Below are 14,591 nucleotides of genomic sequence, written 5' to 3'. Positions count from 1 at the left end.
ACTCAGCTTGCAAAAAATGAGTAACCCTGCGAAATACCGACCTCCCGTCCAGGTTGGTTTTATGAGCCTATGGTACGGGAAAGACCTGTGATCGTTTAATATATGTGTGTGTGTGTGTGTGTGTGTGTGTGTGTGTATTTCTGGAGCGGTGAAAATCGAAGTAGATAAAGCTATAAATGAAAGCGTGTAAATATTGGGTTAAAAAGTAACTTTGAATAGAAAAAGTCGTCGTGTGCTCGGTGATTCGAACCTGCTTCTCCTGGAAACATGGAAGGCGTTCTGCCATTGGACCAAAAGCAATCCTTCGAATTTCTCTGTCTTTTATTTCGTCTGTCTTTTCGTTCTTAGTTCAAATTTCGCCGAGGTCGAATTTTCTTTTCACCCTTTCGGGGTCGATAAATTAAGTACCAGTTACGTACTGGGGCGATCTAATCGAGTGCCCCCCCTCCTCAAAAATTTCGGGCCTTGTGCCTTGAGTAGAAAAAATTTCTCTGTTTTATTGTTATCAGTAAGAACTGCATGTCATTGGTGTCATAAGAATTTAGAAACTTCGAGAGAAATAATTCTTGTTCGGCACGGTGAAACTCGAAGCAGATGAAACTATAAATAGTAGCGCGTAAATATCTACAATCAGGTAAAACTTCCAAACGGCTCTCAACTGCAAGTTGTAGTGGAGGTTTGAATTCTCGGGTACTATATTTGTCGCAGTAGAAAACCGTCTGAGAGCCTTCTGCACACAAAAGAAACTGACTCTACATGAACCTGCACTGTAGTTGCCGACATCCCAACCATAACAGCAAGATCAACAACAGCCTCAAAACTGGCTGTATAACAACTGCAGCAACGATCCCAGTAATGCCAGCAACACTAGTGGAACCACGCACTAAAGAGATATTTTCACTATAAAAACAAAAGCGGACAAACACAAAGCAAACACTAGTGTGTAAGTATGGCCGTGGACTTCAGAATTTCACCACACAATCACATGTGACGATATTCGATCTGAATATGCGCTGCGTTTGGTAAGTGTCTATGGTTCTGTCGACCTAAGCCGTTTGAGTAGTAGTGGATAGACGGAAACTGTGCCTAAGGCCGTCGGCTGCACAATACTTATCTCCTAGTGAGTGGAGGCGCAATGGCCCAGTGGTTAGGGCAGCGGACTCGCGGTCATAGGATCGCGGTATCGATTCCCAGGCCGGGCGTTGTGAGTGTTTATTGAGCGAAAACACCTAAAGCTCCACGAGGCTCCGGCAAGGGATGGTGGCGAACCCTGTTGTACTCTTTCACCACAACTGTCTTTCACTCTTACTTCCTGTTTCTGTTGTGCCTGAAATTCAAAGGGCCAGCCTTGTCAAACTGTGTCACGCTGAATATCCCCGAGAACTACGTTAAGGGTACACGTGTCTGTGGAGTGCTCAGCCACTTGCACGTTAATTTCACGAGCAGGCTGTTCCGTTGATCGGATCAACTGGAACCCTCGACGTCGTAAGCGACGGAGTGCTAACAACATACTGATCTCCTAGTGGCAGACTTAATCAGTCGCCCAGTCTAATACTTTGGGAGTCCTAGGCAAAGTCTATTTTTTTACAAGCACGTCTCCATGGTTTGTGGAGCCTTCCTTCCTTTCCCCTACCAATCTCAGAGACCTACCAAAAGATAATTGAGCGCTGCTCTTTTCCTCTCATTATGCAATAAGAAAAATAAGTATTTGACGCAAATTCGATATCATTTGGCGACATTTTGAATCGAACAATATTACTTACTATTTTTTTATAGCGACTGATGAGCATGAGCTTCGTTAACTGCAGTGTTTCATTTGGTTAGTCAGCGGTTCATTTCATTTTCGACAGTGAAGGTTACAAGGTGTAAACCGGGGCAAAACAAATATCACAGGAGTAATCATTCGAACTGCACCTATAATTCGGTTTTCTTGCCGATATTTACATCCTGCATTGCTAAACATATACGAACGACACACAGACACACACAATGGGCTTCTGCACCGTTTCTGCCTACCAAATTCAATCACAAGACATTGGTAACCAAGGGCATGGTAGATGACATTTTCCCAAGGCTCCCGCGAAGTCTGATTCAGCTGGAAACCGTATTATTAAGTTTATTTATCATATGTATATGTGTGTTTGTATGTGTGTGTATATATGTGTGTGTACACATACACAACATATATATATATAAATTACGCACACACGCACACACACACCACACACACATACAGATATATATATATTGTTGTTGTTGGCACTCCGTCGTTTACGACGTCGAGGGTTCCAGTTGATCCGATCAACGGAACAGCCTACTCGTGAGATTAACGTGCAAGTGGCTGAGCACTCCACAGACACGTGTACCCTTAACGTAGTTCTCGGGGATATTCAGCGTGACACAGTGTGACAAGGCTGACCCTTTGAATTACAGGCACAACAGAAACAGGAAGTAAGAGTGAGAGAAAGTTGTGGTGGAAGAATACAGCAGGATTCGCCACCATCCCCTGCCGGAGCCTCGTGGAGCTTTAGGTGTTTTCGCTCAATAAACACTCACAACGCCCGGTCTGGGAATCGAAACCGCAAGTCCGCTGCCCTAACCACTGGGCCATTGCGTCTCCACCTCTATATATATATATATATATATATATATATATATATGTATATATATATATATATATATATATATATATATATATATATATATATATATATATATATGCACACACACACACACACAAATGAGTTGGATTTGTTAGCTCATACCTTGTCGATCTAATCGCATTGGTAACACTTCCACTTAAGTGATTGATGCTTAATTCATTCCTTTCTTTTCAGGTGGAATTCCAATAAAAGATTATGGGTCCATAAAACTACTTCTATTAACCAGTTTTAAAGCTCTCCCTTGCACCATTAACTTTCAATGTAATTAATTTCAGTGATGATATATAAAGTTTTAGAAATAGTAAGGAAGGCAAGACTTGAAATAGACACATTGGAATAGTTTATGCTTTACTTTGCTCTAAAATTATTTCCAAATGGAAATCTAACACGGAGGAAAATATCTATTCTCCTATTGGCTAAGTGCTAAATTTAATACGGGTATCTGAACTACGAAGAATCTGGTAGATTATTGGTTGTACAGATGCCTACGTTAAAAGATGCCTGCGTTAATGATAACCAGCACTTTCAAAATACGTTAGCATGAAAATATCACCTGCATACGCCGTAAAAATTATAATAACACATATTTACATAACGTTTCAGTTTATTCATATACAAGTTATCCTGATGCCAGTAAATCTATTAATGTTGCAAAGGAAAATTGTAACAAGACATCTTGCATGTATCCACATAAATAAAAATTTTCAGTAACTTTACAATTAGTTATGTTCTTGGCCCAAGCCTCCTTTATTAAACACTCTTCTCCTCCTAAAAATAATCTACTTCATTAATCCTGTAATTTGTTACTGCACCTATGCAAATGAAAGCAAGTTTTGTTGATAAATATGGACAAAATTAATCGGCTGAAAAAGACTAAGTCGTTGGAAATCAACTAATTGACTAGGTTTGTGTAAGCATTTTGCATGTGAAGCAAGTGAGAAGAGATGATGAACACATAACAAAAACGTACGAGTGGCAATATGCTGAAATAAGATCTGTTTTTAAGTGTATCGTTGGATTAGTCTACCGATGTGTCTAAGGAAGGTATACAATACAATATCAGAGATTATAAACACTAACGTTAGGCAGAAAATAGTTAACAGGCCCCCTATCGGGTTCCGAGCTTTGTATTTACCACTTTCCAAGCGAACGCATTACCTCTTAAGATTTCTGAACAGATGCCAAGATATTTTATGTGTAAAACTTTCAATACTTGAAATATTTGGTCAGCTTTTTAAATTAAAGAAAAGTTTTAATTAAATGGAGAAATATAGGAAAATTAGTAATTCTAGTATTAATTTTATTTAATTGATACATGTAGCTGTTGTCTTGTAACTTCAGAAATCTTCCCAGGATCATATAAATATTACGGAGAAAAATAACTGTAACTAAGTTTTTTTTTTTTTTTTAAATCTTTACAATATAAGCGTAGAGGCGCAATGGCCCAGTGGTTAGGGCAGCGAACTCGAGGTCATAGGATCACGGTTTCAATTCCCAGACCGGGCGTTGTGAGTGTTTATTGAGCGAAAACACCTAAAGCTCCACAGGGCTCCGGCAGGGGATGGTGGCGAACCCTGCTGTACTCTTCCACCACAACTTTCTCTCACTCTTACTTCCTGTTGTGCCTGTAATTCAAAGGGTCAGCCTTGTCACCCTGTGTCACGCTGAATCTCCCCGAGAACTACGTTAAGGGTACACGTGTCTATGGAGTGTTCAGCCACTTGCACGTTAATTTCACGAGCAGGTTGTTCCGTTGATCGGATCAACTGGAACCCTCGACGTCGTAAGCGATGGAGTGCCAACATCAACAACAATATAAGCTAACAAAACATTCATCGCTTATCCAGTATAGTTGTTTACCTAATTACAACTAGATGACTGTTCTATCAAAATGCTAAATACCCGAGGTATGAAATGCTCTATCAAACAGTTAAATGTCCTAAGTATGCGCTGCTCCTTCAAACCGGTAAACGTCCTAAGTATTCACTGCTCTATCAAACTGTAAAATGCCACAGGTATGGACGTGGTGCAGGATGCGAAACATTAACTATTGAATCGGTAAACTGAGAATTTCGATTCGAGTAGATTCTTTTCTGCAAGTCATTTACAATAGAGATGAAAAATAAGTAAAGTTTAAAAATTAAGAACAGCATGACAGTGGAATAGATAGAATCAAACATATCAATAAGATGTAGGTGCTTTTCCTTTTTCCGTTAAGATTCTAAAGTGAATATTCTGCTATAGTTTTGCCATTTCGTACGAATCAGGAAACAAGAGAGATTTCTCTTTCCCAGTTAACGATGGTTACTTTAAACTAAGCCTTTGCAATGAAAGGCCAATAAAACGAATAAGAGCGAGAAGGAAATTAAATTTGTTTCAATTATTTGACTTCTTAATGGTCCATCCCCGCTTTTAAGACGAAATCTTCATTTAGAAAATTGTTCCATTTTATTATAGCAGTTCCATTAAAAGCCACATCTCTTCCTCTCCAATAACAGCTTTAGAAACAACTGCCTCGACAACAACACTACATCCCCTTTTCATCAGATCGAATATTGCAATATAACAATATATGATGTGTAGTTAACATCGTTGCAGACACAAATCTCTTGTCAAACCTTCGAAATTAGGCAGTAATTGAGTGGATTCGACGACCGAACATTGTCAGAATGTTTGTAGCACTCTGCCACCGAACTTAGCTTATTGTATTTATTCATTTCATTTAACAAGAATATTTGAATACAATGAACAAATACAAATTGATTTCTTACATGGATAAAAGAATGAACATATTTACAAGGGGAGGCAAATGTTGTTGCGTAATGTTCATAAGTTGAGAGAAAGTGCCATCACATAAGAAATGAAAACGTCACCAGCTGATATCAAAACCGGTTTACAGACTCAACGCGACACGAGCTTACCTTTACAAATATTGATATCTAAGTTTGGCTCACGATCACTAATTTGTAGAAAAGGGTGTTAATTTAGAGTTTAGCCCCCTGTGATTCACAAAGGTAGTATTCAGGGTCCGTGAGCAGTGTTCAAAATTTTAGAAGACTGCAGTGTAAAATGTATAACTCAGTCACGTATGATTATTCAGTTATATATATATATATATAACTGAATAATCATACGTGACTATATATATATATATATATATATATATATATATATATATATATATATATATATATATATATATATATATATATATATATATATATATATATATATATATATATATATATATATATAGATATATATATATATATATATATATATATATATATATATATAGTCACGTATGATTATTCAGTTATATATATATATAACTGAATAATCATACGTGACTATATATATATATATATATATATATATATATATATATATATATATATATATATATATAGTCACGTATGATTATTCAGTTATATATATATAAGTTCGGTGGCAGAGTGCTACAAACATATATATATATATCAACAGAGTGATGAAAACTGAATCAACGAGTTTATTGTTAGTTAATAAAAATCGGCTTATTGAGTTGGCAGACATTTCTGAAACCTAGAATCTGAGAAAAAACATCGTTTAAATAAAAAGAATCCTTAGTAATGAAAAGATCGAGTGCTACTGAGTTAACCAGAGAGAGAGAGAGAGTGAGAAAGAAACAGAGAGAGAGAGAGAGAGAGAGAGAGAGAGGGGCAGCTCCTATGACCTTTGTTGAGGCTTCTTAAAGTGACGGAAGAATGGAAGGAAGGAAACACAATTTACGAGTTCTTACCAGACCGGAAACGGAATAGAACCTGCTAAAGATACTCAAGGGCTTTGTTGTAGAGGTATTGCTAAACCGGAAGACAAATTAATTGTACCACTCAAATAGTATAATCGATTGATCCTGTATATATTTGGCATTTATTCTTTTTGACTTCGAAAGTATAAAACGCAAATTTAAACACCTCAGGATTTAAAGTCAGAATATATATATATACAATTAATAACGACAAATGCAGTATTAATACCAAAGTGTAATCTTTATGTCCAAATTAAAGTGGTTGTTTGCGTTAGAACACAGAATGTTGTTGTTGGTGGCACTCTGTCACTTACGACATCGAGGGTTCCAGTTGATCCGATCGACGGAACAGCCTGCTCGTGAAATTAACGTGCAAGTGGTTGAGCATTCCACAGACACGTGTACCCTTAACGTAGTTCTCGGGGATATTCAGCGTGACACAGTGTGAAAAGGCTGACCCTTTGAATTACAGGCACAACAGAAACAGGAAGAAAGAGTTAGAGAAAGTTGTGGGGAAAGAGTACAGCAGGGTTCGCCACCATCCCCTGCCGGAGCCTCAGGTGTTTTCGCTCAATAAACACTCACAACGCCTGGTCTTGGAATCGAAACCGCGATCCTATGACCGCGACTCCGCTGCCCTAACCACTGGGCCATTGCGCCTCCACAGAACACAGAATACTGCGTTATTTACCCTGGGAGAATGTCTCATATGGAATCGTGGTGTATAAAAGTATTCGTATTTATATCGTTGGCAGAGGAGAACCGTCTGCTACGCCGCCGGAACTGCCAGATCACGTGAATTCGCCAACCTTAAGCTCCTCAGTTGCAGACGTCCGGTAGCGACATAACCGAATCTCTCCGTCAACGATATATAGAATTTCAATGTCTATCCAGACACTATGTATGAGGTGTGTGTGTGTGTGTGTGTGTGTGTGTGTGTGTGTGTGTGTGTGTGTGTGTGTGTGTGTCTGGTCATTCATTTCATTGGCATTACATCGCTATATGCAGCCCTTTTGGTGTGAAGTTATGTCAATTTATGACGTTGTTATCCATTAGGCAATTTAACGGTATAGGCTAAAGACGTTGCATATGGATGTAAATGTGTGGTGTGTGTGTAGTGGGGTGTAGATAGATAGATAGATAGATAGATAGATAGATAGATAGATAGATAGATAGGTTTCTTTATTAGCCACACAGGGCTCAACACAGAGGGGACAAAATACAAATGTAGAGTTTTTCTTTTCGAGGGTGTCGAAAACAAAGCAGAAAAAAAACAAAAGTGGGGACAACGATGAAAAAAAACATCGCAAAACGTTTGGGGTATTTACAAAAAATACGAAATAATACAAAAAAATCCCAATAAATGGGGAGGTTATCCGTGGAAAGAAAAACCTACGAAAAGACCACGGTAACCTCGGTCTTTAGCGTCACAGTTTGTTAAATAAAATTTCTTTTATTTAAGCAAGAAACGTGAGTAACTCTCTGTTTACAAAATTTTAAAACGTTTTATAGAATCATGGTCAAGGTGGCTTCGTCATCTATACGTGCCATTCTTGCTACATGTATCCATCTTTTTTCGAAACATTTGCTAGACAACACTTGCCTCTCTACTCTCACCTTCCTTTTCAAGTGATACTTGAAAAAGTTGATGAGAGATTGACCAGAGAGGAAAGTATTTGTCTCTAATCCTTTCAGACGCGTCCACCAGATGCATTCTTTGGCCATAGCCACAAGTACGATAAATACAGCTCTTCCTTCCCGTTTAAAGGAAGGAGGCGTGACGATATTGACGATAGACTCGGTTGATAAACCGACTCGTCCCACACGCGACAGCAGTCGTTCGACATAAGCCCACAGCTCCGAAATGGTTGGACACTGCACGAGTGCGTGCAGAACGGTTTCATCGCTCTGACCGCATCTCGGGCAGGTCGGCCCCGCATTTCGCGAGCCGTGTCTATAGAGCTTATCCCGAACGGGTAGCGCCTCTCGGTAACACTGCCAGGCCAGGGATCTCTGGAAGTTGTCCATAGGTCCCGGCCCGAAAGTCGTCCTGAACAGGCGGGTCAGGTATACCTCGTCGACGCCCAGGTACGCCCCGAGATCGTCGTCGTACCTGCCCTCCACTAATCCCCTATAGAATGACTTCGTTGTGATGCAGCCGCTCAAGGTCGACCCGGGACGGCAAAGTTGTTGCAGAACAAAGCGACACTCACGGTGCCATTCGCCATTCCTCGGCCTCTTTTTGATCCACGACTGCAGCTCGGTCATGGAGACGAGCTGCGGGAAAGCGCGTCGCACAATCGGCGACCACACCTGCTCACCGTCGTCTACGTAGAGCCGGAGATGTCGCAGTCTCAGCGCATGTCTGCGCATCATCAACCACGGCATGCCCAGCCCTCCTTTCAGCGGGTGTTGGCAACAAACGGATCGCCTCACCATCGGAACGCTTCCTTTCCACAAAAAGCGGAAGAGGATGCGCTCCATTTCGGTGATGGCGCGATCGGGACAAGGCACGACGGTCAGGCGGTATTCGATGACGGACGCGATGTACGCGTTCGCCTCCTCCGCCCGACCTTTTAGGGACAGCTTCCTCTCGGACCATTGCCGGCAGAGAGTGGCCACCCTACTCGTTATCTCGTCCCAGTTCTTCTCCGTTTGCAGGTCCGGACCGAACCAGACTCCGAGCAACTTGACCGGACCGTCCGTCCAGCGTCCCACTACTGAGGCGCTGCCGGACGGTATGGGCTTGCTTCTCCAGGTGCCGAGCAGCAAACCCACCGACTTATCCCGGTTGATTTTCGCTCCCGTCACCGCTTCGTAGTCTTTCAGCGTCTCGCCGACAAGCTCAATGTGCTCGTGGCTAGACGCTATGACGGTGACGTCGTCCGCGTATGCCGACACGCTCGTCCCGCACCCGAGTTCTCGCGGGATGCCCCTCAGCGTCGCCAGCTTCCGCAGTAGTGGCTCGAGAGTCAATACGTACAGGAGCGGCGACAGGGGGCATCCCTGACGAACCGAACGTGCAATGTCGAAGGGTCCCGATAGACGTCCATTGACGCGAACAACCGAACGGATGCCTGTGTACAAGGCAGCCATCCAGCCGCGGAAAACGGGACCGAAGCCGGCCGCTTCGAGGACGGCCTCCAAGTATCGATGGTCTACCCTATCGAAAGCTTTCGATTGATCCAAATTGATCAGGGCCCCACCCATGCCAGGTTCCTTAACTACCCTCTCTATGATGTAGCGCATCAGATGGAGGTTGTCATGGATGCTCCGGCCCGGCACGGCGCACGTCTGCTCCGTGCCGACCAGTTTCTCGATGACAAGCGCCAACCGCTTGGCTAACACCTTGGCCAAAATTTTCATGTCTGCATTGAGCAGAGTGATGGGCCTAAAGTTATCTATGGCGTCCCCCTTGTTTGGATCTTTCTTCAGCAGCGTTACCGCTCCTCGGCTCACAAAACCGGGAATGCTCCCGTTCTGCTGCCAGTTGCAGTACACGACCGCCAAGACTTCTCCAAACAAGTCTGGCATACAGTTGTAAAGCTCGTAGGGCAGACCATCCAAACCCGGAGATTTGTCCGTCGAGCAACCCGCCATCGCGTCCCTCACCTCCTCCGCCGTGATGACCCTTTCGCAGCACTCCGCCTCTCTTGCCGAGAGTCGTGGCAAGCTGTGCAGGTAGGCACTAAAGTCCACCCTGCCTTCTCGCTCGCCACTCCTCTCGAACAGTCGGGCAAAATGCCGCTGAAACGCCTCGCACATCTTTCTCGGCTCGAGCAATTCACGCTCCTGTTCGTCTACCAGAGACCGGATGGTGGCTCTGTTACCCCGCTGCGCCTCCGCCACCCGGGCCTCTCGTGCGGCTCCAACACCTTCATTCCTCAGAGCACGCATCCTTGCCCTGACAGCACACCCTTCGTGTTTAGCATTGAAGTGTTGGTCGAGGGCCAACCTCGCCGCTAAAACGTCGGATGCGATGCCACTTCGCAATGCCTCTTCTAACTTTATCACTAGCTCCCCCTCTTCTCTGTTCCTCTCTACAGCTAGTGCCCTGCTATACCTTATTGCTTCCGCCCTTACTGCTCTCTTGAGGGCAAACCACCATTTGTTGTTGACGATGGCTCCCGTCAAAGCCCTCTTTACTAACGTGCTAATCCGGTCTCTGAAAACCTGTCTCGACGGGAAAGACGCGTTTAGTTTCCAGTAACCGGGACCCTGCCTATGTGCCTTATCTAAGTCTAGCGTACACGTCACAAGTTTGTGATCCGTGTAGCTGACTATGTGGAACTGTGGACATCCTAAACTATCTCTATCTCTTGTCCTACACACTATCCTATCTAGATACGATCTCGACGACCCAATGCGGTTGCTCCAAGTCCACGTTGGCACATTTAGGTGGTCGAGTCGGTACCTGTCAGACAACTGGAAGCGTCTGAGCAGGTCTATGAGGCCTTTGCATCCCCTTCTAGTTTTGTCACTCCCCACGTAGTCTAGATGCGTGTCCAAGGTAGCATTCCAATCCCCCACTAAAAGTAAGGGACGAGACGTTCCCAGGAATACTTCTAGACGTCGAAAGAAGTCTGACCGACCTGTTAAAGGAGGCACATAAACTGCCAGCAACCGAAATGCGCCTCCATCGCTGCCGTCCACATCTAGGACAACCAGTCTACCCTCCGGGTCCGTAAATATCGTCTTTACTTGGAGATCCAGACTCTTGCGAAAAAGAACCGCCGTGCCACTACCGCCCATCCTCGGCAGACAGGGAGAAAAATAAATGTTAAACTGTCCGCCAAACATGGACTTTAGGGCCCGCGGTTCATGGAGTCTGGTCTCACTAATGGCTATGATATACAAATTGTGTGACTTGATGTCATTTAAGAGGTACCCTTGTTTCCAAGGGGACCCTAAGCCACGCACATTCACACAACTAATCTTCACCATGATTCTATTTATACGTGTGCTTTAAAGCACAAAACAAAATAACAGAGTGTTACTTACCGTTAGAAAGTTTTGTTTCCTCCTTGGATTTTTCACCAAGGAGGCTATTGTACAATTTCTTGCACAAATATTTCTGGAATCCCCCTACCGAGTTGGGGTAGAGGGATTTTATTGTGTTGTGTAATGCTGGTGTTACATGAATAATTTTAATGTGTTTTGGCGGTGTTGTACGTGGGTGGTTGTTGGTTTTGATATCGTTATTTGTGATGTTTGTTTTAGAGTTGATGTAATTCATCAACTCTGTGTTTGTACTGTCTATTGCTGTTAGCATTGTTTTTTTTATATTACTATTGGTGTTAGTAGTATTTTCGGGAGATGTGAATCTCCCTGCTTTGTTTGTGTTTGCATTTTGTTTTGTTTTCTTCTTACTGCGCTTCCTCTTTCCTTTCGTAGCTATTTTCCACTCCTCCCCACTCTCTTCATCGGATGATGGGAGATCTGAGGAGTCAGAAAGAGGTAACGGCAAATTTTGTGCGTCTGTGTGTGTTTCTGTGAATGTTTGTGTTGCTGTTTTTATTGATGTTGGCTGCTTGTTATTTATGTGTGGTGTATGTGATATGGGGGAGGGAGAGGCAGTCTTGGAATTTTCTTTTTTTTCTTCTGTTTTTGCAGTTTCTGTTGTCTTTTCTGTTGTGGTTATTGCTGATATTTCTGTTGTTGTTTTTTGTGTTGCTGGTGGTGTTGGTAGTAAGGTTTTTCTGTTGGGGGTATTTGGTAGTTGCTTCTGTTGTTGTTGTTGTTGTTGTTGTTGTTGTTGTTGTTGTTGTTGTTTTTGTTTAGCGGCCATAGGGCAGTCCTTTTTCAGATGTGCTTCGCTGTTGCATAGGTAACAGCGAGGTCGCCTGCCCTCTACCACCACATACAGCTTGTGGTCCTCTGCCAATCTAATGTTTGGAGGAATTTTCTGTGAAGCCTCCTCCGTGATGTGGAGAAGGATTTCCAGATTTTTCCCTCCCCAGTTCTTTTCCTCTCCGACCGTAATCTCCAAAATATTTGCCTCCTCCATTTCCAGGCACACGGCCGATATCAGCCATTGGGTGTCCACCTCCGATGGCACATTTTTTATCATAACTTTGGTCACTCTCTGTCCTAGATAACTCGGTATCATTACCAAGTTATCTGTGCGGAGAGAGAGTGTCGAAAATTGTTTAGCTAAATTTTCATCCAGAAATCTCACTTGCACCGTTCCAAATTTCCTTCCCCAGGTGACATGATTCTGATAAGGCCAAATTTTTCTAAGACAAACTTCAATTTTATCTGTGCTAACATTTTCTACACGTCTGGTTTTTGTGTTTACCAGTTTATAAATGATGCACTTTTTGTTTTTCATTTCTATAATATCTTTTGGTATGTTTATTCTGACATCATCTCCTTCTTTCGTAAGAAGGGATTTTGTGTCTTTTATTTGTTTTTGTGTGAATGTCACTATTGTTCTTTTTTCCTTTAGAGCATTTGCGAAATTTGTTTTTGTTGTGCTGGCGGACATGTTCTTCTGGATATTTTTGTTTATGTTGGTGTATGTACTGCCTGGTTCAAAGGTGGTGGTAGTGGCAGCAGAGTTTGTTGAACAGGTGATGGTGTCATTGCTGACGGCCGATAACTTTACTTCCTTGTTGTTGCTGTTGTTGTTGTTGTTGTCGTTGTTGCTGTTGTTGTTGTTGTTGTTGTCGTTGGTGGTGGTGATGATGGCGTCAGCAGCAATGGTGCTTACGTCAGAGACATTTGTGACGGTTTTTACGCATGGTTTTGTAACCTTGGTTACAGTTTTGTTTTTGTTGTTGGTGTTGGTGGTGGTGGTGGTGGTGGTGGTGGTGAGAGGGCTGTTAGTAGCTGTACTCACAGTCTTTGTGACGTTTACAGCAACTGCGTTCCTGTCATTGCATGAGCACGCGCTATTCTGTTCTTTTTTCTCTTCTGGCATCTGAAGCCTCGAGAAATGCTTGTCAAAAGAACAAGACAAGCGTTCCAAAATTATGTTTCTCGACATTTTTCAAATGTCAAGAAGGAAATTTTTGTATTTTGCTAGGGCCGAAACTGCCCCTGGGGGCCAATTCCTGCCCTTGAAAATACACACAAATGAAGCCTAGGTGCTTCGCAACAAAATTATTTTAAAATTCCAACAAAATGTGGACAGTAAAAGGTCAAATAAACGTTTACCTTCGCAGCCGATGTGACAGCACGTCCGTGAGAAGAGATAGATAGATAGATAGATAGATAGATAGATAGATAGGTTTCTTTATTAGCCACACAGGGCTCAACACAGAGGGGACAAAATACAAATGTAGAGTTTTTCTTTTCGAGGGGGTCGAAAACAAAGCAGAAAAAAAAACAAAAGTGGGGACAACGATGAAAAAAAAAAAAAAAAAAAAAAAAACATCGCAAAACGTTTGGGGTATTTACAAAAAATACGAAAAATACAAAAAATTCCCAATAAATGGGGAGGTTATCCGTGGAAAGAAAAACCTACGAAAAGACCACGGTAACCTCGGTCTTTAGCGTCACAGTTTGTTAAATAAAATTTCTCTGTTTACAAAATTTTAAAACGTTTTATAGAATCATGGTCAAGGTGGCTTCGTCATTTATACGTGCCATTCTTGCTACATGTATCCATCTTTTTTCGAAACATTTGCTAGACAACACTTGCCTCTCTACTCTCACCTTCCTTTTCAAGTGATACTTGAAAAAGTTGATGAGAGATTGACCAGAGAGGAAAGTATTTGTCTCTAATCCTTTCAGACGCGTCCACCAGATGCATTCTTTGGCCATAGCCACAAGTACGATAAATACAGCTCTTCCTTCCCGTTTAAAGGAAGGAGGCGTGACGATATTGACGATAGACTCGGTTGATAAACCGACTCGTCCCACACGCGACAGCAGTCGTTCGACATAAGCCCACAGCTCCGAAATGGTTGGACACTGCACGAGTGCGTGCAGAGCGGTTTCATCGCTCTGACCGCATCTCGGGCAGGTCGGCCCCACATTTCGCGAGCCGTGTCTATAGAGCTTATCCCGAACGGGTAGCGCCTCTCGGTAACACTGCCAGGCCAGGGATCTCTGGAAGTTGTCCATAGGTCCCGGCCCGAAAGTCGTCCTGAACAGGCGGGTCAGGTATTCCTCGTCGACGCCCAGGTTCGCCC

This window comes from Octopus bimaculoides, chromosome 7, assembly GCF_046866305.1.
Source record: "Octopus bimaculoides isolate indiv1 chromosome 7, ASM4686630v1, whole genome shotgun sequence".
Classification (NCBI taxonomy): Eukaryota; Metazoa; Mollusca; class Cephalopoda; order Octopoda; family Octopodidae; genus Octopus; species Octopus bimaculoides.
The sequence above is the reverse complement of the archived record's forward strand: the minus strand, read 5'-3'. Positions refer to the sequence as shown.